Below are 26,174 nucleotides of genomic sequence, written 5' to 3' on the forward strand. Positions count from 1 at the left end.
AGGGAAGCGTTCTCACCTGCCTGACACGCGTCGCGCTTCCAGATATTTGCGTAATTCGCACGGTGCATTCTCGGCTGTCCCCTTCCTTCCCGACTTGTCCCGACTTTGCTCGACTGCCGCTCGCTGCCGCTCGGGTCGTGGTCCATATGACAGCACAAGCACGAGAAACATCTGCGAGACTGGCGCCGGACTGACCGGCGTGTCCGAGGCGCCGTGTGCGGCCGTTCGGAGCTACTAGAGCAGCGCTGTGCTGTGCCGTGAAAAGGTGCGAAAACACGGACACAAGACACAGGCGGTTCGACAAAGCATCCATCTCTTCTAGCGGCGAAAGATAAATTTTTGTTTACAAATTTGCAATTGTACACTGCTACAAAACTATAAGCCCTGGGGTATTTCAGAACAGTCCTGTCGTGTCATACTCTTGTTATTTCTAGTACACTTTGTCTGTCTTCATTTTTTGGCTACCCCTGCCAGCCCTCTTTTCCAGATTTCCCAGGCGGTCACCGATCCGAATACTAGCGTTGTTGCTTATCGTCCGTGATCGTACCAGAACAGTTGATTTTCGGTTTTTTTAGTTTTTTATTTAATTATTTAGTTTTTGGAAGTTAGCGCTCCTACAAAACAGTAGGCTCTGACGCATTTCAAGTGCACATCTGTCGATTCGCAGTGTTTCGTTACTTTCAAGGAGTTCCTACCACCCTTCCTTGGCGCATTCTTGCTCAAACTGAGTTCATTACTGTAATTTCGCATCTTACGTTTAATACAGTAGTTTAAAATGCTTGTGGGAGCATCTTTGTCGCACCTGAGAGTCTGTATGAAAAGAGGGCTGGCAGGTGTAGTGAAATAAAATTTAGAAGCAGAGAGAGAGCCAACAGCACCTGGTGTTCCCAGGCGGTCACCCATCCAAGTACTAACAGGGCCCGATGTTGCTTAACTTCGGTGATCGGACGAGAACCGGTGTATTCAACATGGTATGGCCGTTGGCGTCCTTATACTGTAGCCGCACGCCAGAAGGAGGCTTCGCCCCTCCTCCCAATACACGCAATCGCCATTTTCGGTGGCACATTTGACGCAAAGCACGTCCTTCCACCTCGACACTCGCGGGAGACGCACCTTCTTATTGTAATCCGGCGCAGGTCTTCCGGGCGGCGGGTGGACTGCGCGGGGTGTGGCAGTGTCCTGCTGGACCGAGGGAAGCGTTCTCACCTGCCTGACACGCGTCGCGCTTCCAGATATTTGCGTAATTCGCACGGTGCATTCTCGGCTGTCCCCTTCCTTCCCGACTTGTCCCGACTTTGCTCGACTGCCGCTCGCTGCCGCTCGGGTCGTGGTCCATATGACAGCACAAGCACGAGAAACATCTGCGAGACTGGCGCCAGACTGACCGGCGTGTCCGAGGCGCCGTGTGCGGCCGTTCGGAGCTACTAGAGCAGCGCTTTGCTGTGCCGTGAAAAGGTGCGAAAACACGGACACAAGACACAGGCGGTTCGACAAAGCATCCATCTCTTCTAGCGGCGAAAGATAAATTTTTGTTTACAAATTTGCAATTGTACACTGCTACAAAACTATAAGCCCTGGGGTATTTCAGAACAGTCCTGTCGTGTCATACTCTTGTTATTTCTAGAGACACTTTGTCTGTCTTCATTTTTTGGCTACCCCTGCCAGCCCTCTTTTCCAGATTTCCCAGGCGGTCACCGATCCGAATACTAGCGTTGTTGCTTATCGTCCGTGATCGTACCAGAACAGTTGATTTTCGGTTTTTTTAGTTTTTTATTTAATTATTTAGTTTTTGGAAGTTAGCGCTCCTACAAAACAGTAGGCTCTGACGCATTTCAAGTGCACATCTGTCGATTCGCAGTGTTTCGTTACTTTCAAGGAGTTCCTACCACCCTTCCTTGGCGCATTCTTGCTCAAACTGAGTTCATTACTGTAATTTCGCATCTTACGTTTAATACAGTAGTTTAAAAGGCTTGTGGGAGCATCTTTGTCGCACCTGAGAGTCTGTATGAAAAGAGGGCTGGCAGGTGTAGTGAAATAAAATTTAAAAGCAGAGAGAGAGCCAACAGCACCTGGTGTTCCCAGGCGGTCACCCATCCAAGTACTAACAGGGCCCGATGTTGCTTAACTTCGGTGATCGGGCGAGAACCGGTGTATTCAACATGGTATGGCCGTTGGCGTCCTTATACTGTAGCCGCACGCCAGAAGAAGGCTACGCCCCTCCTCCCAATACACGCAATCGCCATTTTCGGTGGCACATTTGATGCAAAGCACGTCCTTCCACCTCGACACTCGCGGGAGACGCACCTTCTTATTGTTATCCGGCGCAGGTCTTCCGGGCGGCGGGTGGACTGCGCGGGGTGTGGCAGTATCCTGCTGGACCGAGGGAAGCGTTCTCACCTGCCTGACACGCGTCGCGCTTCCAGATATTTGCGTAATTCGCACGGTGCATTCTCGGCTGTCCCCTTCCTTCCCGACTTGTCCCGACTTTGCTCGACTGCCGCTCGCTGCCGCTCGGGTCGTGGTCCATATGACAGCACAAGCACGAGAAACATCTGCGAGACTGGCGCCGGACTGACCGGCGTGTCCGAGGCGCCGTGTGCGGCCGTTCGGAGCTACTAGAGCAGCGCTGTGCTGTGCCGTGAAAAGGTGCGAAAACACGGACACAAGACACAGGCGGTTCGACAAAGCATCCATCTCTTCTAGCGGCGAAAGATAAATTTTTGTTTACAAATTTGCAATTGTACACTGCTACAAAACTATAAGCCCTGGGGTATTTCAGAACAGTCCTGTCGTGTCATACTCTTGTTATTTCTAGTACACTTTGTCTGTCTTCATTTTTTGGCTACCCCTGCCAGCCCTCTTTTCCAGATTTCCCAGGCGGTCACCGATCCGAATACTAGCGTTGTTGCTTATCGTCCGTGATCGTACCAGAACAGTTGATTTTCGGTTTTTTTAGTTTTTTATTTAATTATTTAGTTTTTGGAAGTTAGCGCTCCTACAAAACAGTAGGCTCTGACGCATTTCAAGTGCACATCTGTCGATTCGCAGTGTTTCGTTACTTTCAAGGAGTTCCTACCACCCTTCCTTGGCGCATTCTTGCTCAAACTGAGTTCATTACTGTAATTTCGCATCTTACGTTTAATACAGTAGTTTAAAAGGCTTGTGGGAGCATCTTTGTCGCACCTGAGAGTCTGTATGAAAAGAGGGCTGGCAGGTGTAGTGAAATAAAATTTAAAAGCAGAGAGAGAGCCAACAGCACCTGGTGTTCCCAGGCGGTCACCCATCCAAGTACTAACAGGGCCCGATGTTGCTTAACTTCGGTGATCGGGCGAGAACCGGTGTATTCAACATGGTATGGCCGTTGGCGTCCTTATACTGTAGCCGCACGCCAGAAGAAGGCTACGCCCCTCCTCCCAATACACGCAATCGCCATTTTCGGTGGCACATTTGATGCAAAGCACGTCCTTCCACCTCGACACTCGCGGGAGACGCACCTTCTTATTGTTATCCGGCGCAGGTCTTCCGGGCGGCGGGTGGACTGCGCGGGGTGTGGCAGTATCCTGCTGGACCGAGGGAAGCGTTCTCACCTGCCTGACACGCGTCGCGCTTCCAGATATTTGCGTAATTCGCACGGTGCATTCTCGGCTGTCCCCTTCCTTCCCGACTTGTCCCGACTTTGCTCGACTGCCGCTCGCTGCCGCTCGGGTCGTGGTCCATATGACAGCACAAGCACGAGAAACATCTGCGAGACTGGCGCCGGACTGACCGGCGTGTCCGAGGCGCCGTGTGCGGCCGTTCGGAGCTACTAGAGCAGCGCTGTGCTGTGCCGTGAAAAGGTGCGAAAACACGGACACAAGACACAGGCGGTTCGACAAAGCATCCATCTCTTCTAGCGGCGAAAGATAAATTTTTGTTTACAAATTTGCAATTGTACACTGCTACAAAACTATAAGCCCTGGGGTATTTCAGAACAGTCCTGTCGTGTCATACTCTTGTTATTTCTAGTACACTTTGTCTGTCTTCATTTTTTGGCTACCCCTGCCAGCCCTCTTTTCCAGATTTCCCAGGCGGTCACCGATCCGAATACTAGCGTTGTTGCTTATCGTCCGTGATCGTACCAGAACAGTTGATTTTCGGTTTTTTTAGTTTTTTATTTAATTATTTAGTTTTTGGAAGTTAGCGCTCCTACAAAACAGTAGGCTCTGACGCATTTCAAGTGCACATCTGTCGATTCGCAGTGTTTCGTTACTTTCAAGGAGTTCCTACCACCCTTCCTTGGCGCATTCTTGCTCAAACTGAGTTCATTACTGTAATTTCGCATCTTACGTTTAATACAGTAGTTTAAAATGCTTGTGGGAGCATCTTTGTCGCACCTGAGAGTCTGTATGAAAAGAGGGCTGGCAGGTGTAGTGAAATAAAATTTAGAAGCAGAGAGAGAGCCAACAGCACCTGGTGTTCCCAGGCGGTCACCCATCCAAGTACTAACAGGGCCCGATGTTGCTTAACTTCGGTGATCGGACGAGAACCGGTGTATTCAACATGGTATGGCCGTTGGCGTCCTTATACTGTAGCCGCACGCCAGAAGGAGGCTTCGACCCTCCTCCCAATACACGCAATCGCCATTTTCGGTGGCACATTTGACGCAAAGCACGTCCTTCCACCTCGACACTCGCGGGAGACGCACCTTCTTATTGTAATCCGGCGCAGGTCTTCCGGGCGGCGGGTGGACTGCGCGGGGTGTGGCAGTGTCCTGCTGGACCGAGGGAAGCGTTCTCACCTGCCTGACACGCGTCGCGCTTCCAGATATTTGCGTAATTCGCACGGTGCATTCTCGGCTGTCCCCTTCCTTCCCGACTTGTCCCGACTTTGCTCGACTGCCGCTCGCTGCCGCTCGGGTCGTGGTCCATATGACAGCACAAGCACGAGAAACATCTGCGAGACTGGCGCCAGACTGACCGGCGTGTCCGAGGCGCCGTGTGCGGCCGTTCGGAGCTACTAGAGCAGCGCTTTGCTGTGCCGTGAAAAGGTGCGAAAACACGGACACAAGACACAGGCGGTTCGACAAAGCATCCATCTCTTCTAGCGGCGAAAGATAAATTTTTGTTTACAAATTTGCAATTGTACACTGCTACAAAACTATAAGCCCTGGGGTATTTCAGAACAGTCCTGTCGTGTCATACTCTTGTTATTTCTAGAGACACTTTGTCTGTCTTCATTTTTTGGCTACCCCTGCCAGCCCTCTTTTCCAGATTTCCCAGGCGGTCACCGATCCGAATACTAGCGTTGTTGCTTATCGTCCGTGATCGTACCAGAACAGTTGATTTTCGGTTTTTTTAGTTTTTTATTTAATTATTTAGTTTTTGGAAGTTAGCGCTCCTACAAAACAGTAGGCTCTGACGCATTTCAAGTGCACATCTGTCGATTCGCAGTGTTTCGTTACTTTCAAGGAGTTCCTACCACCCTTCCTTGGCGCATTCTTGCTCAAACTGAGTTCATTACTGTAATTTCGCATCTTACGTTTAATACAGTAGTTTAAAAGGCTTGTGGGAGCATCTTTGTCGCACCTGAGAGTCTGTATGAAAAGAGGGCTGGCAGGTGTAGTGAAATAAAATTTAAAAGCAGAGAGAGAGCCAACAGCACCTGGTGTTCCCAGGCGGTCACCCATCCAAGTACTAACAGGGCCCGATGTTGCTTAACTTCGGTGATCGGGCGAGAACCGGTGTATTCAACATGGTATGGCCGTTGGCGTCCTTATACTGTAGCCGCACGCCAGAAGAAGGCTACGCCCCTCCTCCCAATACACGCAATCGCCATTTTCGGTGGCACATTTGATGCAAAGCACGTCCTTCCACCTCGACACTCGCGGGAGACGCACCTTCTTATTGTTATCCGGCGCAGGTCTTCCGGGCGGCGGGTGGACTGCGCGGGGTGTGGCAGTATCCTGCTGGACCGAGGGAAGCGTTCTCACCTGCCTGACACGCGTCGCGCTTCCAGATATTTGCGTAATTCGCACGGTGCATTCTCGGCTGTCCCCTTCCTTCCCGACTTGTCCCGACTTTGCTCGACTGCCGCTCGCTGCCGCTCGGGTCGTGGTCCATATGACAGCACAAGCACGAGAAACATCTGCGAGACTGGCGCCGGACTGACCGGCGTGTCCGAGGCGCCGTGTGCGGCCGTTCGGAGCTACTAGAGCAGCGCTGTGCTGTGCCGTGAAAAGGTGCGAAAACACGGACACAAGACACAGGCGGTTCGACAAAGCATCCATCTCTTCTAGCGGCGAAAGATAAATTTTTGTTTACAAATTTGCAATTGTACACTGCTACAAAACTATAAGCCCTGGGGTATTTCAGAACAGTCCTGTCGTGTCATACTCTTGTTATTTCTAGTACACTTTGTCTGTCTTCATTTTTTGGCTACCCCTGCCAGCCCTCTTTTCCAGATTTCCCAGGCGGTCACCGATCCGAATACTAGCGTTGTTGCTTATCGTCCGTGATCGTACCAGAACAGTTGATTTTCGGTTTTTTTAGTTTTTTATTTAATTATTTAGTTTTTGGAAGTTAGCGCTCCTACAAAACAGTAGGCTCTGACGCATTTCAAGTGCACATCTGTCGATTCGCAGTGTTTCGTTACTTTCAAGGAGTTCCTACCACCCTTCCTTGGCGCATTCTTGCTCAAACTGAGTTCATTACTGTAATTTCGCATCTTACGTTTAATACAGTAGTTTAAAAGGCTTGTGGGAGCATCTTTGTCGCACCTGAGAGTCTGTATGAAAAGAGGGCTGGCAGGTGTAGTGAAATAAAATTTAAAAGCAGAGAGAGAGCCAACAGCACCTGGTGTTCCCAGGCGGTCACCCATCCAAGTACTAACAGGGCCCGATGTTGCTTAACTTCGGTGATCGGGCGAGAACCGGTGTATTCAACATGGTATGGCCGTTGGCGTCCTTATACTGTAGCCGCACGCCAGAAGAAGGCTTCGCCCCTCCTCCCAATACACGCAATCGCCATTTTCGGTGGCACATTTGATGCAAAGCACGTCCTTCCACCTCGACACTCGCGGGAGACGCACCTTCTTATTGTAATCCGGCGCAGGTCTTCCGGGCGGCGGGTGGACTGCGCGGGGTGTGGCAGTGTCCTGCTGGACCGAGGGAAGCGTTCTCACCTGCCTGACACGCGTCGCGCTTCCAGATATTTGCGTAATTCGCACGGTGCATTCTCGGCTGTCCCCTTCCTTCCCGACTTGTCCCGACTTTGCTCGACTGCCGCTCGCTGCCGCTCGGGTCGTGGTCCATATGACAGCACAAGCACGAGAAACATCTGCGAGACTGGCGCCGGACTGACCGGCGTGTCCGAGGCGCCGTGTGCGGCCGTTCGGAGCTACTAGAGCAGCGCTGTGCTGTGCCGTGAAAAGGTGCGAAAACACGGACACAAGACACAGGCGGTTCGACAAAGCATCCATCTCTTCTAGCGGCGAAAGATAAATTTTTGTTTACAAATTTGCAATTGTACACTGCTACAAAACTATAAGCCCTGGGGTATTTCAGAACAGTCCTGTCGTGTCATACTCTTGTTATTTCTAGTACACTTTGTCTGTCTTCATTTTTTGGCTACCCCTGCCAGCCCTCTTTTCCAGATTTCCCAGGCGGTCACCGATCCGAATACTAGCGTTGTTGCTTATCGTCCGTGATCGTACCAGAACAGTTGATTTTCGGTTTTTTTAGTTTTTTATTTAATTATTTAGTTTTTGGAAGTTAGCGCTCCTACAAAACAGTAGGCTCTGACGCATTTCAAGTGCACATCTGTCGATTCGCAGTGTTTCGTTACTTTCAAGGAGTTCCTACCACCCTTCCTTGGCGCATTCTTGCTCAAACTGAGTTCATTACTGTAATTTCGCATCTTACGTTTAATACAGTAGTTTAAAAGGCTTGTGGGAGCATCTTTGTCGCACCTGAGAGTCTGTATGAAAAGAGGGCTGGCAGGTGTAGTGAAATAAAATTTAAAAGCAGAGAGAGAGCCAACAGCACCTGGTGTTCCCAGGCGGTCACCCATCCAAGTACTAACAGGGCCCGATGTTGCTTAACTTCGGTGATCGGGCGAGAACCGGTGTATTCAACATGGTATGGCCGTTGGCGTCCTTATACTGTAGCCGCACGCCAGAAGAAGGCTTCGCCCCTCCTCCCAATACACGCAATCGCCATTTTCGGTGGCACATTTGATGCAAAGCACGTCCTTCCACCTCGACACTCGCGGGAGACGCACCTTCTTATTGTAATCCGGCGCAGGTCTTCCGGGCGGCGGGTGGACTGCGCGGGGTGTGGCAGTGTCCTGCTGGACCGAGGGAAGCGTTCTCACCTGCCTGACACGCGTCGCGCTTCCAGATATTTGCGTAATTCGCACGGTGCATTCTCGGCTGTCCCCTTCCTTCCCGACTTGTCCCGACTTTGCTCGACTGCCGCTCGCTGCCGCTCGGGTCGTGGTCCATATGACAGCACAAGCACGAGAAACATCTGCGAGACTGGCGCCAGACTGACCGGCGTGTCCGAGGCGCCGTGTGCGGCCGTTCGGAGCTACTAGAGCAGCGCTTTGCTGTGCCGTGAAAAGGTGCGAAAACACGGACACAAGACACAGGCGGTTCGACAAAGCATCCATCTCTTCTAGCGGCGAAAGATAAATTTTTGTTTACAAATTTGCAATTGTACACTGCTACAAAACTATAAGCCCTGGGGTATTTCAGAACAGTCCTGTCGTGTCATACTCTTGTTATTTCTGGAGACACTTTGTCTGTCTTCATTTTTTGGCTACCCCTGCCAGCCCTCTTTTCCAGATTTCCCAGGCGGTCACCGATCCGAATACTAGCGTTGTTGCTTATCGTCCGTGATCGTACCAGAACAGTTGATTTTCGGTTTTTTTAGTTTTTTATTTAATTATTTAGTTTTTGGAAGTTAGCGCTCCTACAAAACAGTAGGCTCTGACGCATTTCAAGTGCACATCTGTCGATTCGCAGTGTTTCGTTACTTTCAAGGAGTTCCTACCACCCTTCCTTGGCGCATTCTTGCTCAAACTGAGTTCATTACTGTAATTTCGCATCTTACGTTTAATACAGTAGTTTAAAAGGCTTGTGGGAGCATCTTTGTCGCACCTGAGAGTCTGTATGAAAAGAGGGCTGGCAGGTGTAGTGAAATAAAATTTAAAAGCAGAGAGAGAGCCAACAGCACCTGGTGTTCCCAGGCGGTCACCCATCCAAGTACTAACAGGGCCCGATGTTGCTTAACTTCGGTGATCGGGCGAGAACCGGTGTATTCAACATGGTATGGCCGTTGGCGTCCTTATACTGTAGCCGCACGCCAGAAGAAGGCTTCGCCCCTCCTCCCAATACACGCAATCGCCATTTTCGGTGGCACATTTGATGCAAAGCACGTCCTTCCACCTCGACACTCGCGGGAGACGCACCTTCTTATTGTTATCCGGCGCAGGTCTTCCGGGCGGCGGGTGGACTGCGCGGGGTGTGGCAGTATCCTGCTGGACCGAGGGAAGCGTTCTCACCTGCCTGACACGCGTCGCGCTTCCAGATATTTGCGTAATTCGCACGGTGCATTCTCGGCTGTCCCCTTCCTTCCCGACTTGTCCCGACTTTGCTCGACTGCCGCTCGCTGCCGCTCGGGTCGTGGTCCATATGACAGCACAAGCACGAGAAACATCTGCGAGACTGGCGCCGGACTGACCGGCGTGTCCGAGGCGCCGTGTGCGGCCGTTCGGAGCTACTAGAGCAGCGCTGTGCTGTGCCGTGAAAAGGTGCGAAAACACGGACACAAGACACAGGCGGTTCGACAAAGCATCCATCTCTTCTAGCGGCGAAAGATAAATTTTTGTTTACAAATTTGCAATTGTACACTGCTACAAAACTATAAGCCCTGGGGTATTTCAGAACAGTCCTGTCGTGTCATACTCTTGTTATTTCTAGTACACTTTGTCTGTCTTCATTTTTTGGCTACCCCTGCCAGCCCTCTTTTCCAGATTTCCCAGGCGGTCACCGATCCGAATACTAGCGTTGTTGCTTATCGTCCGTGATCGTACCAGAACAGTTGATTTTCGGTTTTTTTAGTTTTTTATTTAATTATTTAGTTTTTGGAAGTTAGCGCTCCTACAAAACAGTAGGCTCTGACGCATTTCAAGTGCACATCTGTCGATTCGCAGTGTTTCGTTACTTTCAAGGAGTTCCTACCACCCTTCCTTGGCGCATTCTTGCTCAAACTGAGTTCATTACTGTAATTTCGCATCTTACGTTTAATACAGTAGTTTAAAAGGCTTGTGGGAGCATCTTTGTCGCACCTGAGAGTCTGTATGAAAAGAGGGCTGGCAGGTGTAGTGAAATAAAATTTAAAAGCAGAGAGAGAGCCAACAGCACCTGGTGTTCCCAGGCGGTCACCCATCCAAGTACTAACAGGGCCCGATGTTGCTTAACTTCGGTGATCGGGCGAGAACCGGTGTATTCAACATGGTATGGCCGTTGGCGTCCTTATACTGTAGCCGCACGCCAGAAGAAGGCTTCGCCCCTCCTCCCAATACACGCAATCGCCATTTTCGGTGGCACATTTGATGCAAAGCACGTCCTTCCACCTCGACACTCGCGGGAGACGCACCTTCTTATTGTAATCCGGCGCAGGTCTTCCGGGCGGCGGGTGGACTGCGCGGGGTGTGGCAGTGTCCTGCTGGACCGAGGGAAGCGTTCTCACCTGCCTGACACGCGTCGCGCTTCCAGATATTTGCGTAATTCGCACGGTGCATTCTCGGCTGTCCCCTTCCTTCCCGACTTGTCCCGACTTTGCTCGACTGCCGCTCGCTGCCGCTCGGGTCGTGGTCCATATGACAGCACAAGCACGAGAAACATCTGCGAGACTGGCGCCAGACTGACCGGCGTGTCCGAGGCGCCGTGTGCGGCCGTTCGGAGCTACTAGAGCAGCGCTTTGCTGTGCCGTGAAAAGGTGCGAAAACACGGACACAAGACACAGGCGGTTCGACAAAGCATCCATCTCTTCTAGCGGCGAAAGATAAATTTTTGTTTACAAATTTGCAATTGTACACTGCTACAAAACTATAAGCCCTGGGGTATTTCAGAACAGTCCTGTCGTGTCATACTCTTGTTATTTCTGGAGACACTTTGTCTGTCTTCATTTTTTGGCTACCCCTGCCAGCCCTCTTTTCCAGATTTCCCAGGCGGTCACCGATCCGAATACTAGCGTTGTTGCTTATCGTCCGTGATCGTACCAGAACAGTTGATTTTCGGTTTTTTTAGTTTTTTATTTAATTATTTAGTTTTTGGAAGTTAGCGCTCCTACAAAACAGTAGGCTCTGACGCATTTCAAGTGCACATCTGTCGATTCGCAGTGTTTCGTTACTTTCAAGGAGTTCCTACCACCCTTCCTTGGCGCATTCTTGCTCAAACTGAGTTCATTACTGTAATTTCGCATCTTACGTTTAATACAGTAGTTTAAAAGGCTTGTGGGAGCATCTTTGTCGCACCTGAGAGTCTGTATGAAAAGAGGGCTGGCAGGTGTAGTGAAATAAAATTTAAAAGCAGAGAGAGAGCCAACAGCACCTGGTGTTCCCAGGCGGTCACCCATCCAAGTACTAACAGGGCCCGATGTTGCTTAACTTCGGTGATCGGGCGAGAACCGGTGTATTCAACATGGTATGGCCGTTGGCGTCCTTATACTGTAGCCGCACGCCAGAAGAAGGCTTCGCCCCTCCTCCCAATACACGCAATCGCCATTTTCGGTGGCACATTTGATGCAAAGCACGTCCTTCCACCTCGACACTCGCGGGAGACGCACCTTCTTATTGTTATCCGGCGCAGGTCTTCCGGGCGGCGGGTGGACTGCGCGGGGTGTGGCAGTATCCTGCTGGACCGAGGGAAGCGTTCTCACCTGCCTGACACGCGTCGCGCTTCCAGATATTTGCGTAATTCGCACGGTGCATTCTCGGCTGTCCCCTTCCTTCCCGACTTGTCCCGACTTTGCTCGACTGCCGCTCGCTGCCGCTCGGGTCGTGGTCCATATGACAGCACAAGCACGAGAAACATCTGCGAGACTGGCGCCGGACTGACCGGCGTGTCCGAGGCGCCGTGTGCGGCCGTTCGGAGCTACTAGAGCAGCGCTGTGCTGTGCCGTGAAAAGGTGCGAAAACACGGACACAAGACACAGGCGGTTCGACAAAGCATCCATCTCTTCTAGCGGCGAAAGATAAATTTTTGTTTACAAATTTGCAATTGTACACTGCTACAAAACTATAAGCCCTGGGGTATTTCAGAACAGTCCTGTCGTGTCATACTCTTGTTATTTCTAGTACACTTTGTCTGTCTTCATTTTTTGGCTACCCCTGCCAGCCCTCTTTTCCAGATTTCCCAGGCGGTCACCGATCCGAATACTAGCGTTGTTGCTTATCGTCCGTGATCGTACCAGAACAGTTGATTTTCGGTTTTTTTAGTTTTTTATTTAATTATTTAGTTTTTGGAAGTTAGCGCTCCTACAAAACAGTAGGCTCTGACGCATTTCAAGTGCACATCTGTCGATTCGCAGTGTTTCGTTACTTTCAAGGAGTTCCTACCACCCTTCCTTGGCGCATTCTTGCTCAAACTGAGTTCATTACTGCAATTTCGCATCTTACGTTTAATACAGTAGTTTAAAAGGCTTGTGGGAGCATCTTTGTCGCACCTGAGAGTCTGTATGAAAAGAGGGCTGGCAGGTGTAGTGAAATAAAATTTAAAAGCAGAGAGAGAGCCAACAGCACCTGGTGTTCCCAGGCGGTCACCCATCCAAGTACTAACAGGGCCCGATGTTGCTTAACTTCGGTGATCGGACGAGAACCGGTGTATTCAACATGGTATGGCCGTTGGCGTCCTTATACTGTAGCCGCACGCCAGAAGGAGGCTTCGCCCCTCCTCCCAATACACGCAATCGCCATTTTCGGTGGCACATTTGACGCAAAGCACGTCCTTCCACCTCGACACTCGCGGGAGACGCACCTTCTTATTGTTATCCGGCGCAGGTCTTCCGGGCGGCGGGTGGACTGCGCGGGGTGTGGCAGTGTCCTGCTGGACCGAGGGAAGCGTTCTCACCTGCCTGACACGCGTCGCGCTTCCAGATATTTGCGTAATTCGCACGGTGCATTCTCGGCTGTCCCCTTCCTTCCCGACTTGTCCCGACTTTGCTCGACTGCCGCTCGCTGCCGCTCGGGTCGTGGTCCATATGACAGCACAAGCACGAGAAACATCTGCGAGACTGGCGCCGGACTGACCGGCGTGTCTGAGGCGCCGTGTGCGGCCGTTCGGAGCTACTAGAGCAGCGCTGTGCTGTGCCGTGAAAAGGTGCGAAAACACGGACACAAGACACAGGCGGTTCGACAAAGCATCCATCTCTTCTAGCGGCGAAAGATAAATTTTTGTTTACAAATTTGCAATTATACACTGCTACAAAACTATAAGCCCTGGGGTATTTCAGAACAGTCCTGTCGTGTCATACTCTTGTTATTTCTAGAGACACTTTGTCTGTCTTCATTTTTTGGCTACCCCTGCCAGCCCTCTTTTCCAGATTTCCCAGGCGGTCACCGATCCGAATACTAGCGTTGTTGCTTATCGTCCGTGATCGTACCAGAACAGTTGATTTTCGGTTTTTTTAGTTTTTTATTTAATTATTTAGTTTTTGGAAGTTAGCGCTCCTACAAAACAGTAGGCTCTGACGCATTTCAAGTGCACATCTGTCGATTCGCAGTGTTTCGTTACTTTCAAGGAGTTCCTACCACCCTTCCTTGGCGCATTCTTGCTCAAACTGAGTTCATTACTGTAATTTCGCATCTTACGTTTAATACAGTAGTTTAAAAGGCTTGTGGGAGCATCTTTGTCGCACCTGAGAGTCTGTATGAAAAGAGGGCTGGCAGGTGTAGTGAAATAAAATTTAAAACCAGAGAGAGAGAGCCAACAGCACCTGGTGTTCCCAGGCGGTCACCCATCCAAGTACTAACAGGGCCCGATGTTCTTAACTTCGGTGATCGGGCGAGAACCGGTGTATTCAACATGGTATGGCCGTTGGCGTCCTTATACTGTAGCCGCACGCCAGAAGAAGGCTTCGCCCCTCCTCCCAATACACGCAATCGCCATTTTCGGTGGCACATTTGATGCAAAGCACGTCCTTCCACCTCGACACTCGCGGGAGACGCACCTTCTTATTGTTATCCGGCGCAGGTCTTCCGGGCGGCGGGTGGACTGCGCGGGGTGTGGCAGTATCCTGCTGGACCGAGGGAAGCGTTCTCACCTGCCTGACACGCGTCGCGCTTCCAGATATTTGCGTAATTCGCACGGTGCATTCTCGGCTGTCCCCTTCCTTCCCGACTTGTCCCGACTTTGCTCGACTGCCGCTCGCTGCCGCTCGGGTCGTGGTCCATATGACAGCACAAGCACGAGAAACATCTGCGAGACTGGCGCCGGACTGACCGGCGTGTCCGAGGCGCCGTGTGCGGCCGTTCGGAGCTACTAGAGCAGCGCTGTGCTGTGCCGTGAAAAGGTGCGAAAACACGGACACAAGACACAGGCGGTTCGACAAAGCATCCATCTCTTCTAGCGGCGAAAGATAAATTTTTGTTTACAAATTTGCAATTGTACACTGCTACAAAACTATAAGCCCTGGGGTATTTCAGAACAGTCCTGTCGTGTCATACTCTTGTTATTTCTAGAGACACTTTGTCTGTCTTCATTTTTTGGCTACCCCTGCCAGCCCTCTTTTCCAGATTTCCCAGGCGGTCACCGATCCGAATACTAGCGTTGTTGCTTATCGTCCGTGATCGTACCAGAACAGTTGATTTTCGGTTTTTTTAGTTTATTTAATTATTTAGTTTTTGGAAGTTAGCGCTCCTACAAAACAGTAGGCTCTGACGCATTTCAAGTGCACATCTGTCGATTCGCAGTGTTTCGTTACTTTCAAGGAGTTCCTACCACCCTTCCTTGGCGCATTCTTGCTCAAACTGAGTTCATTACTGTAATTTCGCATCTTACGTTTAATACAGTAGTTTAAAATGCTTGTGGGAGCATCTTTGTCGCACCTGAGAGTCTGTATGAAAAGAGGGCTGGCAGGTGTAGTGAAATAAAATTTAAAAGCAGAGAGAGAGCGCCAACAGCACCTGGTGTTCCCAGGCGGTCACCCATCCAAGTACTAACAGGGCCCGATGTTGCTTAACTTCGGTGATCGGACGAGAACCGGTGTATTCAACATGGTATGGCCGTTGGCGTCCTTATACTGTAGCCGCACGCCAGAAGAAGGCTTCGCCCCTCCTCCCAATACACGCAATCGCCATTTTCGGTGGCACATTTGACGCAAAGCACGTCCTTCCACCTCGACACTCGCGGGAGACGCACCTTCTTATTGTTATCCGGCGCAGGTCTTCCGGGCGGCGGGTGGACTGCGCGGGGTGTGGCAGTGTCCTGCTGGACCGAGGGAAGCGTTCTCACCTGCCTGACACGCGTCGCGCTTCCAGATATTTGCGTAATTCGCACGGTGCATTCTCGGCTGTCCCCTTCCTTCCCGACTTGTCCCGACTTTGCTCGACTGCCGCTCGCTGCCGCTCGGGTCGTGGTCCATATGACAGCACAAGCACGAGAAACATCTGCGAGACTGGCGCCAGACTGACCGGCGTGTCCGAGGCGCCGTGTGCGGCCGTTCGGAGCTACTAGAGCAGCGCTGTGCTGTGCCGTGAAAAGGTGCGAAAACACGGACACAAGACACAGGCGGTTCGACAAAGCATCCATCTCTTCTAGCGGCGAAAGATAAATTTTTGTTTACAAATTTGCAATTGTACACTGCTACAAAACTATAAGCCCTGGGGTATTTCAGAACAGTCCTGTCGTGTCATACTCTTGTTATTTCTAGTACACTTTGTCTGTCTTCATTTTTTGGCTACCCCTGCCAGCCCTCTTTTCCAGATTTCCCAGGCGGTCACCGATCCGAATACTAGCGTTGTTGCTTATCGTCCGTGATCGTACCAGAACAGTTGATTTTCGGTTTTTTTAGTTTTTTATTTAATTATTTAGTTTTTGGAAGTTAGCGCTCCTACAAAACAGTAGGCTCTGACGCATTTCAAGTGCACATCTGTCGATTCGCAGTGTTTCGTTACTTTCAAGGAGTTCCTACCACCCTTCCTTGGCGCATTCTTGCTCAAACTGAGTTCATTACTGTAATTTCGCATCTTACGTTTAATACAGTAGTTTAAAAGGCTTGTGGGAGCATCTTTGTCGCACCTGAGAGTCTGTATGAAAAGAGGGCTGGCAGGTGTAGTGAAATAAAATTTAAAACCAGAGAGAGAGAGCCAACAGCACCTGGTGTTCCCAGGCGGTCACCCATCCAAGTACTAACAGGGCCCGATGTTCTTAACTTCGGTGATCGGGCGAGAACCGGTGTATTCAACATGGTATGGCCGTTGGCGTCCTTATACTGTAGCCGCACGCCAGAAGAAGGCTTCGCCCCTCCTCCCAATACACGCAATCGCCATTTTCGGTGGCACATTTGACGCAAAGCACGTCCTTCCACCTCGACACTCGCGGGAGACGCACCTTCTTATTGTTATCCGGCGCAGGTCTTCCGGGCGGCGGGTGGACTGCGCGGGGTGTGGCAGTGTCCTGCTGGACCGAGGGAAGCGTTCTCACCTGCCTGACACGCGTCGCGCTTCCAGATATTTGCGTAATTCGCACGGTGCATTCTCGGCTGTCCCCTTCCTTCCCGACTTGTCCCGACTTTGCTCGACTGCCGCTCGCTGCCGCTCGGGTCGTGGTCCATATGACAGCACAAGCACGAGAAACATCTGCGAGACTGGCGCCAGACTGACCGGCGTGTCCGAGGCGCCGTGTGCGGCCGTTCGGAGCTACTAGAGCAGCGCTGTGCTGTGCCGTGAAAAGGTGCGAAAACACGGACACAAGACACAGGCGGTTCGACAAAGCATCCATCTCTTCTAGCGGCGAAAGATAAATTTTTGTTTACAAATTTGCAATTGTACACTGCTACAAAACTATAAGCCCTGGGGTATTTCAGAACAGTCCTGTCGTGTCATACTCTTGTTATTTCTAGTACACTTTGTCTGTCTTCATTTTTTGGCTACCCCTGCCAGCCCTCTTTTCCAGATTTCCCAGGCGGTCACCGATCCGAATACTAGCGTTGTTGCTTATCGTCCGTGATCGTACCAGAACAGTTGATTTTCGGTTTTTTTAGTTTATTTAATTATTTAGTTTTTGGAAGTTAGCGCTCCTACAAAACAGTAGGCTCTGACGCATTTCAAGTGCACATCTGTCGATTCGCAGTGTTTCGTTACTTTCAAGGAGTTCCTACCACCCTTCCTTGGCGCATTCTTGCTCAAACTGAGTTCATTACTGTAATTTCGCATCTTACGTTTAATACAGTAGTTTAAAATGCTTGTGGGAGCATCTTTGTCGCACCTGAGAGTCTGTATGAAAAGAGGGCTGGCAGGTGTAGTGAAATAAAATTTAAAAGCAGAGAGAGAGCGCCAACAGCACCTGGTGTTCCCAGGCGGTCACCCATCCAAGTACTAACAGGGCCCGATGTTGCTTAACTTCGGTGATCGGACGAGAACCGGTGTATTCAACATGGTATGGCCGTTGGCGTCCTTATACTGTAGCCGCACGCCAGAAGAAGGCTTCGCCCCTCCTCCCAATACACGCAATCGCCATTTTCGGTGGCACATTTGACGCAAAGCACGTCCTTCCACCTCGACACTCGCGGGAGACGCACCTTCTTATTGTTATCCGGCGCAGGTCTTCCGGGCGGCGGGTGGACTGCGCGGGGTGTGGCAGTGTCCTGCTGGACCGAGGGAAGCGTTCTCACCTGCCTGACACGCGTCGCGCTTCCAGATATTTGCGTAATTCGCACGGTGCATTCTCGGCTGTCCCCTTCCTTCCCGACTTGTCCCGACTTTGCTCGACTGCCGCTCGCTGCCGCTCGGGTCGTGGTCCATATGACAGCACAAGCACGAGAAACATCTGCGAGACTGGCGCCAGACTGACCGGCGTGTCCGAGGCGCCGTGTGCGGCCGTTCGGAGCTACTAGAGCAGCGCTGTGCTGTGCCGTGAAAAGGTGCGAAAACACGGACACAAGACACAGGCGGTTCGACAAAGCATCCATCTCTTCTAGCGGCGAAAGATAAATTTTTGTTTACAAATTTGCAATTGTACACTGCTACAAAACTATAAGCCCTGGGGTATTTCAGAACAGTCCTGTCGTGTCATACTCTTGTTATTTCTAGTACACTTTGTCTGTCTTCATTTTTTGGCTACCCCTGCCAGCCCTCTTTTCCAGATTTCCCAGGCGGTCACCGATCCGAATACTAGCGTTGTTGCTTATCGTCCGTGATCGTACCAGAACAGTTGATTTTCGGTTTTTTTAGTTTTTTATTTAATTATTTAGTTTTTGGAAGTTAGCGCTCCTACAAAACAGTAGGCTCTGACGCATTTCAAGTGCACATCTGTCGATTCGCAGTGTTTCGTTACTTTCAAGGAGTTCCTACCACCCTTCCTTGGCGCATTCTTGCTCAAACTGAGTTCATTACTGTAATTTCGCATCTTACGTTTAATACAGTAGTTTAAAAGGCTTGTGGGAGCATCTTTGTCGCACCTGAGAGTCTGTATGAAAAGAGGGCTGGCAGGTGTAGTGAAATAAAATTTAAAACCAGAGAGAGAGAGCCAACAGCACCTGGTGTTCCCAGGCGGTCACCCATCCAAGTACTAACAGGGCCCGATGTTCTTAACTTCGGTGATCGGGCGAGAACCGGTGTATTCAACATGGTATGGCCGTTGGCGTCCTTATACTGTAGCCGCACGCCAGAAGAAGGCTTCGCCCCTCCTCCCAATACACGCAATCGCCATTTTCGGTGGCACATTTGACGCAAAGCACGTCCTTCCACCTCGACACTCGCGGGAGACGCACCTTCTTATTGTTATCCGGCGCAGGTCTTCCGGGCGGCGGGTGGACTGCGCGGGGTGTGGCAGTGTCCTGCTGGACCGAGGGAAGCGTTCTCACCTGCCTGACACGCGTCGCGCTTCCAGATATTTGCGTAATTCGCACGGTGCATTCTCGGCTGTCCCCTTCCTTCCCGACTTGTCCCGACTTTGCTCGACTGCCGCTCGCTGCCGCTCGGGTCGTGGTCCATATGACAGCACAAGCACGAGAAACATCTGCGAGACTGGCGCCAGACTGACCGGCGTGTCCGAGGCGCCGTGTGCGGCCGTTCGGAGCTACTAGAGCAGCGCTGTGCTGTGCCGTGAAAAGGTGCGAAAACACGGACACAAGACACAGGCGGTTCGACAAAGCATCCATCTCTTCTAGCGGCGAAAGATAAATTTTTGTTTACAAATTTGCAATTGTACACTGCTACAAAACTATAAGCCCTGGGGTATTTCAGAACAGTCCTGTCGTGTCATACTCTTGTTATTTCTAGTACACTTTGTCTGTCTTCATTTTTTGGCTACCCCTGCCAGCCCTCTTTTCCAGATTTCCCAGGCGGTCACCGATCCGAATACTAGCGTTGTTGCTTATCGTCCGTGATCGTACCAGAACAGTTGATTTTCGGTTTTTTTAGTTTTTTATTTAATTATTTAGTTTTTGGAAGTTAGCGCTCCTACAAAACAGTAGGCTCTGACGCATTTCAAGTGCACATCTGTCGATTCGCAGTGTTTCGTTACTTTCAAGGAGTTCCTACCACCCTTCCTTGGCGCATTCTTGCTCAAACTGAGTTCATTACTGTAATTTCGCATCTTACGTTTAATACAGTAGTTTAAAAGGCTTGTGGGAGCATCTTTGTCGCACCTGAGAGTCTGTATGAAAAGAGGGCTGGCAGGTGTAGTGAAATAAAATTTAAAAGCAGAGAGAGAGCCAACAGCACCTGGTGTTCCCAGGCGGTCACCCATCCAAGTACTAACAGGGCCCGATGTTGCTTAATTTCGGTGATCGGGCGAGAACCGGTGTATTCAACATGGTATGGCCGTTGGCGTCCTTATACTGTAGCCGCACGCCAGAAGAAGGCTTCGCCCCTCCTCCCAATACACGCAATCGCCATTTTCGGTGGCACATTTGATGCAAAGCACGTCCTTCCACCTCGACACTCGCGGGAGACGCACCTTCTTATTGTTATCCGGCGCAGGTCTTCCGGGCGGCGGGTGGACTGCGCGGGGTGTGGCAGTATCCTGCTGGACCGAGGGAAGCGTTCTCACCTGCCTGACACGCGTCGCGCTTCCAGATATTTGCGTAATTCGCACGGTGCATTCTCGGCTGTCCCCTTCCTTCCCGACTTGTCCCGACTTTGCTCGACTGCCGCTCGCTGCCGCTCGGGTCGTGGTCCATATGACAGCACAAGCACGAGAAACATCTGCGAGACTGGCGCCGGACTGACCGGCGTGTCCGAGGCGGCGTGTGCGGCCGTTCGGAGCTACTAGAGCAGCGCTGTGCTGTGCCGTGAAAAGGTGCGAAAACACGGACACAAGACACAGGCGGTTCGACAAAGCATCCATCTCTTCTAGCGGCGAAAGATAAATTTTTGTTTACAAATTTGCAATTGTACACTGCTACAAAACTATAAGCCCTGGGGTATTTCAGAACAGTCCTGTCGTGTCATACTCTTGTTATTTCTAGAGACACTTTGTCTGTCTTCATTTTTTGGCTACCCCTGCCAGCCCTCTTTTCCAGATTTCCCAGGCGGTCACCGATCCGAATACTAGCGTTGTTGCTTATCGTCCGTGATCGTACCAGAACAGTTGATTTTCGGTTTTTTTAGTTTATTTAATTATTTAGTTTTTGGAAGTTAGCGCTCCTACAAAACAGTAGGCTCTGACGCATTTCAAGTGCACATCTGTCGATTCGCAGTGTTTCGTTACTTTCAAGGAGTTCCTACCACCCTTCCTTGGCGCATTCTTGCTCAAACTGAGTTCATTACTGTAATTTCGCATCTTACGTTTAATACAGTAGTTTAAAATGCTTGTGGGAGCATCTTTGTCGCACCTGAGAGTCTGTATGAAAAGAGGGCTGGCAGGTGTAGTGAAATAAAATTTAAAAGCAGAGAGAGAGCCAACAGCACCTGGTGTTCCCAGGCGGTCACCCATCCAAGTACTAACCGGGCCTGATGTTGCTTAACTTCGGTGATCGGACGAGAACCGGTGTATTCAACATGGTATGGCCGTTGGCGTCCTTATACTGTAGCCGCACGCCAGAAGAAGGCTTCGCCCCTCCTCCCAATACACGCAATCGCCATTTTCGGTGGCACATTTGACGCAAAGCACGTCCTTCCACCTCGACACTCGCGGGAGACGCACCTTCTTATTGTTATCCGGCGCAGGTCTTCCGGGCGGCGGGTGGACTGCGCGGGGTGTGGCAGTGTCCTGCTGGACCGAGGGAAGCGTTCTCACCTGCCTGACACGCGTCGCGCTTCCAGATATTTGCGTAATTCGCACGGTGCATTCTCGGCTGTCCCCTTCCGTCCCTACTTGGCCCGACTTTGCTCGACTGCCGCTCGCTGCCGCTCGGGTCGTGGTCCATATGACAGCACAAGCACGAGAAACATCTGCGAGACTGGCGCCGGACTGACCGGCGTGTCCGAGGCGCCGTGTGCGGCCGTTCGGAGCTACTAGAGCAGCGCTGTGCTGTGCCGTGAAAAGGTGCGAAAACACGGACACAAGACACAGGCGGTTCGACAAAGCATCCATCTCTTCTAGCGGCGAAAGATAAATTTTTGTTTACAAATTTGCAATTGTACACTGCTACAAAACTATAAGCCCTGGGGTATTTCAGAACAGTCCTGTCGTGTCATACTCTTGTTATTTCTAGAGACACTTTGTCTGTCTTCATTTTTTGGCTACCCCTGCGAGCCCTCTTTTCCAGATTTCCCAGGCGGTCACCGATCCGAATACTAGCGTTGTTGCTTATCGTCCGTGATCGTACCAGAACAGTTGATTTTCGGTTTTTTTAGTTTTTTATTTAATTATTTAGTTTTTGGAAGTTAGCGCTCCTACAAAACAGTAGGCTCTGACGCATTTCAAGTGCACATCTGTCGATTCGCAGTGTTTCGTTACTTTCAAGGAGTTCCTACCACCCTTCCTTGGCGCATTCTTGCTCAAACTGAGTTCATTACTGTAATTTCGCATCTTACGTTTAATACAGTAGTTTAAAAGGCTTGTGGGAGCATCTTTGTCGCACCTGAGAGTCTGTATGAAAAGAGGGCTGGCAGGTGTAGTGAAATAAAATTTAAAAGCAGAGAGAGAGCCAACAGCACCTGGTGTTCCCAGGCGGTCACTCATCCAAGTACTAACAGGGCCCGATGTTGCTTAACTTCGGTGATCGGACGAGAACCGGTGTATTCAACATGGTATGGCCGTTGGCGTCCTTATACTGTAGCCGCACGCCAGAAGAAGGCTTCGCCCCTCCTCCCAATACACGCAATCGCCATTTTCGGTGGCACATTTGACGCAAAGCACGTCCTTCCACCTCGACACTCGCGGGAGACGCACCTTCTTATTGTTATCCGGCGCAGGTCTTCCGGGCGGCGGGTGGACTGCGCGGGGTGTGGCAGTGTCCTGCTGGACCGAGGGAAGCGTTCTCACCTGCCTGACACGCGTCGCGCTTCCAGATATTTGCGTAATTCGCACGGTGCATTCTCGGCTGTCCCCTTCCTTCCCGACTTGTCCCGACTTTGCTCGACTGCCGCTCGCTGCCGCTCGGGTCGTGGTCCATATGACAGCACAAGCACGAGAAACATCTGCGAGACTGGCGCCGGACTGACCGGCGTGTCCGAGGCGCCGTGTGCGGCCGTTCGGAGCTACTAGAGCAGCGCTGTGCTGTGCCGTGAAAAGGTGCGAAAACACGGACACAAGACACAGGCGGTTCGACAAAGCATCCATCTCTTCTAGCGGCGAAAGATAAATTTTTGTTTACAAATTTGCAATTGTACACTGCTACAAAACTATAAGCCCTGGGGTATTTCAGAACAGTCCTGTCGTGTCATACTCTTGTTATTTCTAGAGACACTTTGTCTGTCTTCATTTTTTGGCTACCCCTGCCAGCCCTCTTTTCCAGATTTCCCAGGCGGTCACCGATCCGAATACTAGCGTTGTTGCTTATCGTCCGTGATCGTACCAGAACAGTTGATTTTCGGTTTTTTTAGTTTATTTAATTATTTAGTTTTTGGAAGTTAGCGCTCCTACAAAACACTAGGCTCTGACGCATTTCAAGTGCACATCTGTCGATTCGCAGTGTTTCGTTACTTTCAAGGAGTTCCTACCACCCTTCCTTGGCGCATTCTTGCTCAAACTGAGTTCATTACTGTAATTTCGCATCTTACGTTTAATACAGTAGTTTAAAATGCTTGTGGGAGCATCTTTGTCGCACCTGAGAGTCTGTATGAAAAGAGGGCTGGCAGGTGTAGTGAAATAAAATTTAAAAGCAGAGAGAGAGCGCCAACAGCACCTGGTGTTCCCAGGCGGTCACCCATCCAAGTACTAACAGGGCCCGATGTTGCTTAACTTCGGTGATCGGACGAGAACCGGTGTATTCAACATGGTATGGCCGTTGGCGTCCTTATACTGTAGCCGCACGCCAGAAGAAGGCTTCGCCCCTCCTCCCAATACACGCAATCGCCATTTTCGGTGGCACATTTGACGCAAAGCACGCCCTTCCACCTCGACACTCGCGGGAGACGCACCTTCTTATTGTTATCCGGCGCAGGTCTTCCGGGCGGCGGGTGGACTGCGCGGGGTGTGGCAGTATCCTGCTGGACCGAGGGAAGCGTTCTCACCTGCCTGACACGCGTCGCGCTTCCAGATATTTGCGTAATTCGCACGGTGCATTCTCGGCTGTCCCCTTCCTTCCCGACTTGTCCCGACTTTGCTCGACTGCCGCTCGCTGCCGCTCGGGTCGTGGTCCATATGACAGCACAAGCACGAGAAACATCTGCGAGACTGGCGCCGGACTGACCGGCGTGTCCGAGGCGCCGTGTGCGGCCGTTCGGAGCTACTAGAGCAGTGCTGTGCTGTGCCGTGAAAAGGTGCGAAAACACGGACAAAAGACACAGGCGGTTCGACAAAGCATCCATCTCTTCTAGCGGCGAAAGATAAATTTTTGTTTACAAATTTGCAATTGTACACTGCTACAAAACTATAAGCCCTGGGGTATTTCAGAACAGTCCTGTCGTGTCATACTCTTGTTATTTCTAGAGACACTTTGTCTGTCTTCATTTTTTGGCTACCCCTGCCAGCCCTCTTTTCCAGATTTCCCAGGCGGTCACCGATCCGAATACTAGCGTTGTTGCTTATCGTCCGTGATCGTACCAGAACAGTTGATTTTCGGTTTTTTTAGTTTTTTATTTAATTATTTAGTTTTTGGAAGTTAGCGCTCCTACAAAACAGTAGGCTCTGACGCATTTCAAGTGCACATCTGTCGATTCGCAGTGTTTCGTTACTTTCAAGGAGTTCCTACCACCCTTCCTTGGCGCATTCTTGCTCAAACTGAGTTCATTACTGTAATTTCGCATCTTACGTTTAATACAGTAGTTTAAAAGGCTTGTGGGAGCATCTTTGTCGCACCTGAGAGTCTGTATGAAAAGAGGGCTGGCAGGTGTAGTGAAATAAAATTTAAAAGCAGAGAGAGAGCCAACAGCACCTGGTGTTCCCAGGCGGTCACCCATCCAAGTACTAACCGGGCCTGATGTTGCTTAACTTCGGTGATCGGACGAGAACCGGTGTATTCAACATGGTATGGCCGTTGGCGTCCTTATACTGTAGCCGCACGCCAGAAGGCGGCTTCGCCCCTCCTCCCAATACACGCAATCGCCATTTTCGGTGGCACATTTGACGCAAAGCACGTCCTTCCACCTCGACACTCGCGGGAGACGCACCTTCTTATTGTTATCCGGCGCAGGTCTTCCGGGCGGCGGGTGGACTGCGCGGGGTGTGGCAGTGTCCTGCTGGACCGAGGGAAGCGTTCTCACCTGCCTGACACGCGTCGCGCTTCCAGATATTTGCGTAATTCGCACGGTGCATTCTCGGCTGTCCCCTTCCGTCCCGACTTGGCCCGATTTGGCCCGATTTGGCCCGACTTGGCCCGACTTTGCTCGACTGCCGCTCGCTGCCGCTCGGGTCGTGGTCCATATGACAGCACAAGCACGAGAAACATCTGCGAGACTGGCGCCGGACTGACCGGCGTGTCCGAGGCGCCGTGTGCGGCCGTTCGGAGCTACTAGAGCAGCGCTGTGCTGTGCCGTGAAAAGGTGCGAAAACACGGACACAAGACACAGGCGGTTCGACAAAGCATCCATCTCTTCTAGCGGCGAAAGATAAATTTTTGTTTACAAATTTGAAATTGTACACTGCTACAAAACTATAAGCCCTGGGGTATTTCAGAACAGTCCTGTCGTGTCATACTCTTGTTATTTCTAGTACACTTTGTCTGTCTTCATTTTTTGGCTACTCCTGCCAGCCCTCTTTTCCAGATTTCCCAGGCGGTCACCGATCCGAATACTAGCGTTGTTGCTTATCGTCCGTGATCGTACCAGAACAGTTGATTTTCGGTTTTTTTAGTTTTTTATTTAATTATTTAGTTTTTGGAAGTTAGCGCTCCTACAAAATAGTAGGCTCTGACGCATTTCAAGTGCACATCTGTCGATTCGCAGTGTTTCGTTACTTTCAAGGAGTTCCTACCACCCTTCCTTGGCGCATTCTTGCTCAAACTGAGTTCATTACTGTAATTTCGCATCTTACGTTTAATACAGTAGTTTAAAATGCTTGTGGGAGCATCTTTGTCGCACCTTAGAGTCTGTATGAAAAGAGGGCTGGCAGGTGTAGTGAAATAAAATTTAAAAGCAGAGAGAGAGCCAACAGCACCTGGTGTTCCCAGGCGGTCACCCATCCAAGTACTAACAGGGCCCGATGTTGCTTAACTTCGGTGATCGGACGAGAACCGGTGTATTCAACATGGTATGGCCGTTGGCGTCCTTATACTGTAGCCGCACGCCAGAAGAAGGCTTCGCCCCTCCTCCCAATACACGCAATCGCCATTTTCGGTGGCACATTTGACGCAAAGCACGTCCTTCCACCTCCACACGCGCGGGAGACGCACCTTCCTATTGTTATCCGGCGCAGGTCTTCCGGGC

The 26,174-nt window shown here is 50.9% G+C and overlaps 22 non-coding genes across 22 annotated transcripts; all 22 read right to left on the minus strand.

Annotated features, from left to right (window-relative positions):
- Positions 1-866: 866 nt before the first annotated feature.
- LOC126274111 (5S ribosomal RNA) lies at positions 867-985 on the minus strand. Its single transcript, XR_007549938.1, has one exon. It is a non-coding gene; the product is annotated as a 5S ribosomal RNA (ribosomal RNA).
- A 1,072-nt stretch (positions 986-2,057) lies between these two features.
- On the minus strand, positions 2,058-2,176 carry LOC126274258 (5S ribosomal RNA). The gene has a single exon (XR_007550084.1). It is a non-coding gene; the product is annotated as a 5S ribosomal RNA (ribosomal RNA).
- A 1,071-nt stretch (positions 2,177-3,247) lies between these two features.
- LOC126274259 (5S ribosomal RNA) lies at positions 3,248-3,366 on the minus strand. The gene has a single exon (XR_007550085.1). It is a non-coding gene; the product is annotated as a 5S ribosomal RNA (ribosomal RNA).
- Positions 3,367-4,437: 1,071 nt separating this feature from the next.
- LOC126274112 (5S ribosomal RNA) lies at positions 4,438-4,556 on the minus strand. Its single transcript, XR_007549939.1, has one exon. It is a non-coding gene; the product is annotated as a 5S ribosomal RNA (ribosomal RNA).
- Positions 4,557-5,628: 1,072 nt separating this feature from the next.
- LOC126274260 (5S ribosomal RNA) lies at positions 5,629-5,747 on the minus strand. Its single transcript, XR_007550086.1, has one exon. It is a non-coding gene; the product is annotated as a 5S ribosomal RNA (ribosomal RNA).
- A 1,071-nt stretch (positions 5,748-6,818) lies between these two features.
- Positions 6,819-6,937, minus strand: LOC126274261 (5S ribosomal RNA). The gene has a single exon (XR_007550087.1). It is a non-coding gene; the product is annotated as a 5S ribosomal RNA (ribosomal RNA).
- A 1,071-nt stretch (positions 6,938-8,008) lies between these two features.
- LOC126274262 (5S ribosomal RNA) lies at positions 8,009-8,127 on the minus strand. Its single transcript, XR_007550088.1, has one exon. It is a non-coding gene; the product is annotated as a 5S ribosomal RNA (ribosomal RNA).
- Positions 8,128-9,199: 1,072 nt separating this feature from the next.
- Positions 9,200-9,318, minus strand: LOC126274263 (5S ribosomal RNA). The gene has a single exon (XR_007550089.1). It is a non-coding gene; the product is annotated as a 5S ribosomal RNA (ribosomal RNA).
- Positions 9,319-10,389: 1,071 nt separating this feature from the next.
- LOC126274264 (5S ribosomal RNA) lies at positions 10,390-10,508 on the minus strand. Its single transcript, XR_007550090.1, has one exon. It is a non-coding gene; the product is annotated as a 5S ribosomal RNA (ribosomal RNA).
- A 1,072-nt stretch (positions 10,509-11,580) lies between these two features.
- LOC126274265 (5S ribosomal RNA) lies at positions 11,581-11,699 on the minus strand. Its single transcript, XR_007550091.1, has one exon. It is a non-coding gene; the product is annotated as a 5S ribosomal RNA (ribosomal RNA).
- Positions 11,700-12,770: 1,071 nt separating this feature from the next.
- On the minus strand, positions 12,771-12,889 carry LOC126274113 (5S ribosomal RNA). The gene has a single exon (XR_007549940.1). It is a non-coding gene; the product is annotated as a 5S ribosomal RNA (ribosomal RNA).
- Positions 12,890-13,963: 1,074 nt separating this feature from the next.
- LOC126274322 (5S ribosomal RNA) lies at positions 13,964-14,081 on the minus strand. Its single transcript, XR_007550147.1, has one exon. It is a non-coding gene; the product is annotated as a 5S ribosomal RNA (ribosomal RNA).
- Positions 14,082-15,152: 1,071 nt separating this feature from the next.
- On the minus strand, positions 15,153-15,271 carry LOC126274183 (5S ribosomal RNA). The gene has a single exon (XR_007550010.1). It is a non-coding gene; the product is annotated as a 5S ribosomal RNA (ribosomal RNA).
- A 1,073-nt stretch (positions 15,272-16,344) lies between these two features.
- LOC126274324 (5S ribosomal RNA) lies at positions 16,345-16,462 on the minus strand. Its single transcript, XR_007550149.1, has one exon. It is a non-coding gene; the product is annotated as a 5S ribosomal RNA (ribosomal RNA).
- A 1,070-nt stretch (positions 16,463-17,532) lies between these two features.
- On the minus strand, positions 17,533-17,651 carry LOC126274184 (5S ribosomal RNA). The gene has a single exon (XR_007550011.1). It is a non-coding gene; the product is annotated as a 5S ribosomal RNA (ribosomal RNA).
- Positions 17,652-18,724: 1,073 nt separating this feature from the next.
- On the minus strand, positions 18,725-18,842 carry LOC126274325 (5S ribosomal RNA). The gene has a single exon (XR_007550150.1). It is a non-coding gene; the product is annotated as a 5S ribosomal RNA (ribosomal RNA).
- Positions 18,843-19,913: 1,071 nt separating this feature from the next.
- LOC126274308 (5S ribosomal RNA) lies at positions 19,914-20,032 on the minus strand. The gene has a single exon (XR_007550135.1). It is a non-coding gene; the product is annotated as a 5S ribosomal RNA (ribosomal RNA).
- Positions 20,033-21,101: 1,069 nt separating this feature from the next.
- LOC126274054 (5S ribosomal RNA) lies at positions 21,102-21,220 on the minus strand. The gene has a single exon (XR_007549884.1). It is a non-coding gene; the product is annotated as a 5S ribosomal RNA (ribosomal RNA).
- Positions 21,221-22,292: 1,072 nt separating this feature from the next.
- On the minus strand, positions 22,293-22,411 carry LOC126274280 (5S ribosomal RNA). The gene has a single exon (XR_007550106.1). It is a non-coding gene; the product is annotated as a 5S ribosomal RNA (ribosomal RNA).
- A 1,071-nt stretch (positions 22,412-23,482) lies between these two features.
- On the minus strand, positions 23,483-23,601 carry LOC126274185 (5S ribosomal RNA). Its single transcript, XR_007550012.1, has one exon. It is a non-coding gene; the product is annotated as a 5S ribosomal RNA (ribosomal RNA).
- A 1,072-nt stretch (positions 23,602-24,673) lies between these two features.
- On the minus strand, positions 24,674-24,792 carry LOC126274055 (5S ribosomal RNA). The gene has a single exon (XR_007549885.1). It is a non-coding gene; the product is annotated as a 5S ribosomal RNA (ribosomal RNA).
- A 1,101-nt stretch (positions 24,793-25,893) lies between these two features.
- On the minus strand, positions 25,894-26,012 carry LOC126274114 (5S ribosomal RNA). Its single transcript, XR_007549941.1, has one exon. It is a non-coding gene; the product is annotated as a 5S ribosomal RNA (ribosomal RNA).
- Between the last annotated feature and the right edge of the window lie 162 nt (positions 26,013-26,174).

The sequence above is a fragment of the Schistocerca gregaria genome, chromosome 5, assembly GCF_023897955.1.
Source record: "Schistocerca gregaria isolate iqSchGreg1 chromosome 5, iqSchGreg1.2, whole genome shotgun sequence".
In the NCBI taxonomy this organism is placed as follows: Eukaryota; Metazoa; Arthropoda; class Insecta; order Orthoptera; family Acrididae; genus Schistocerca; species Schistocerca gregaria.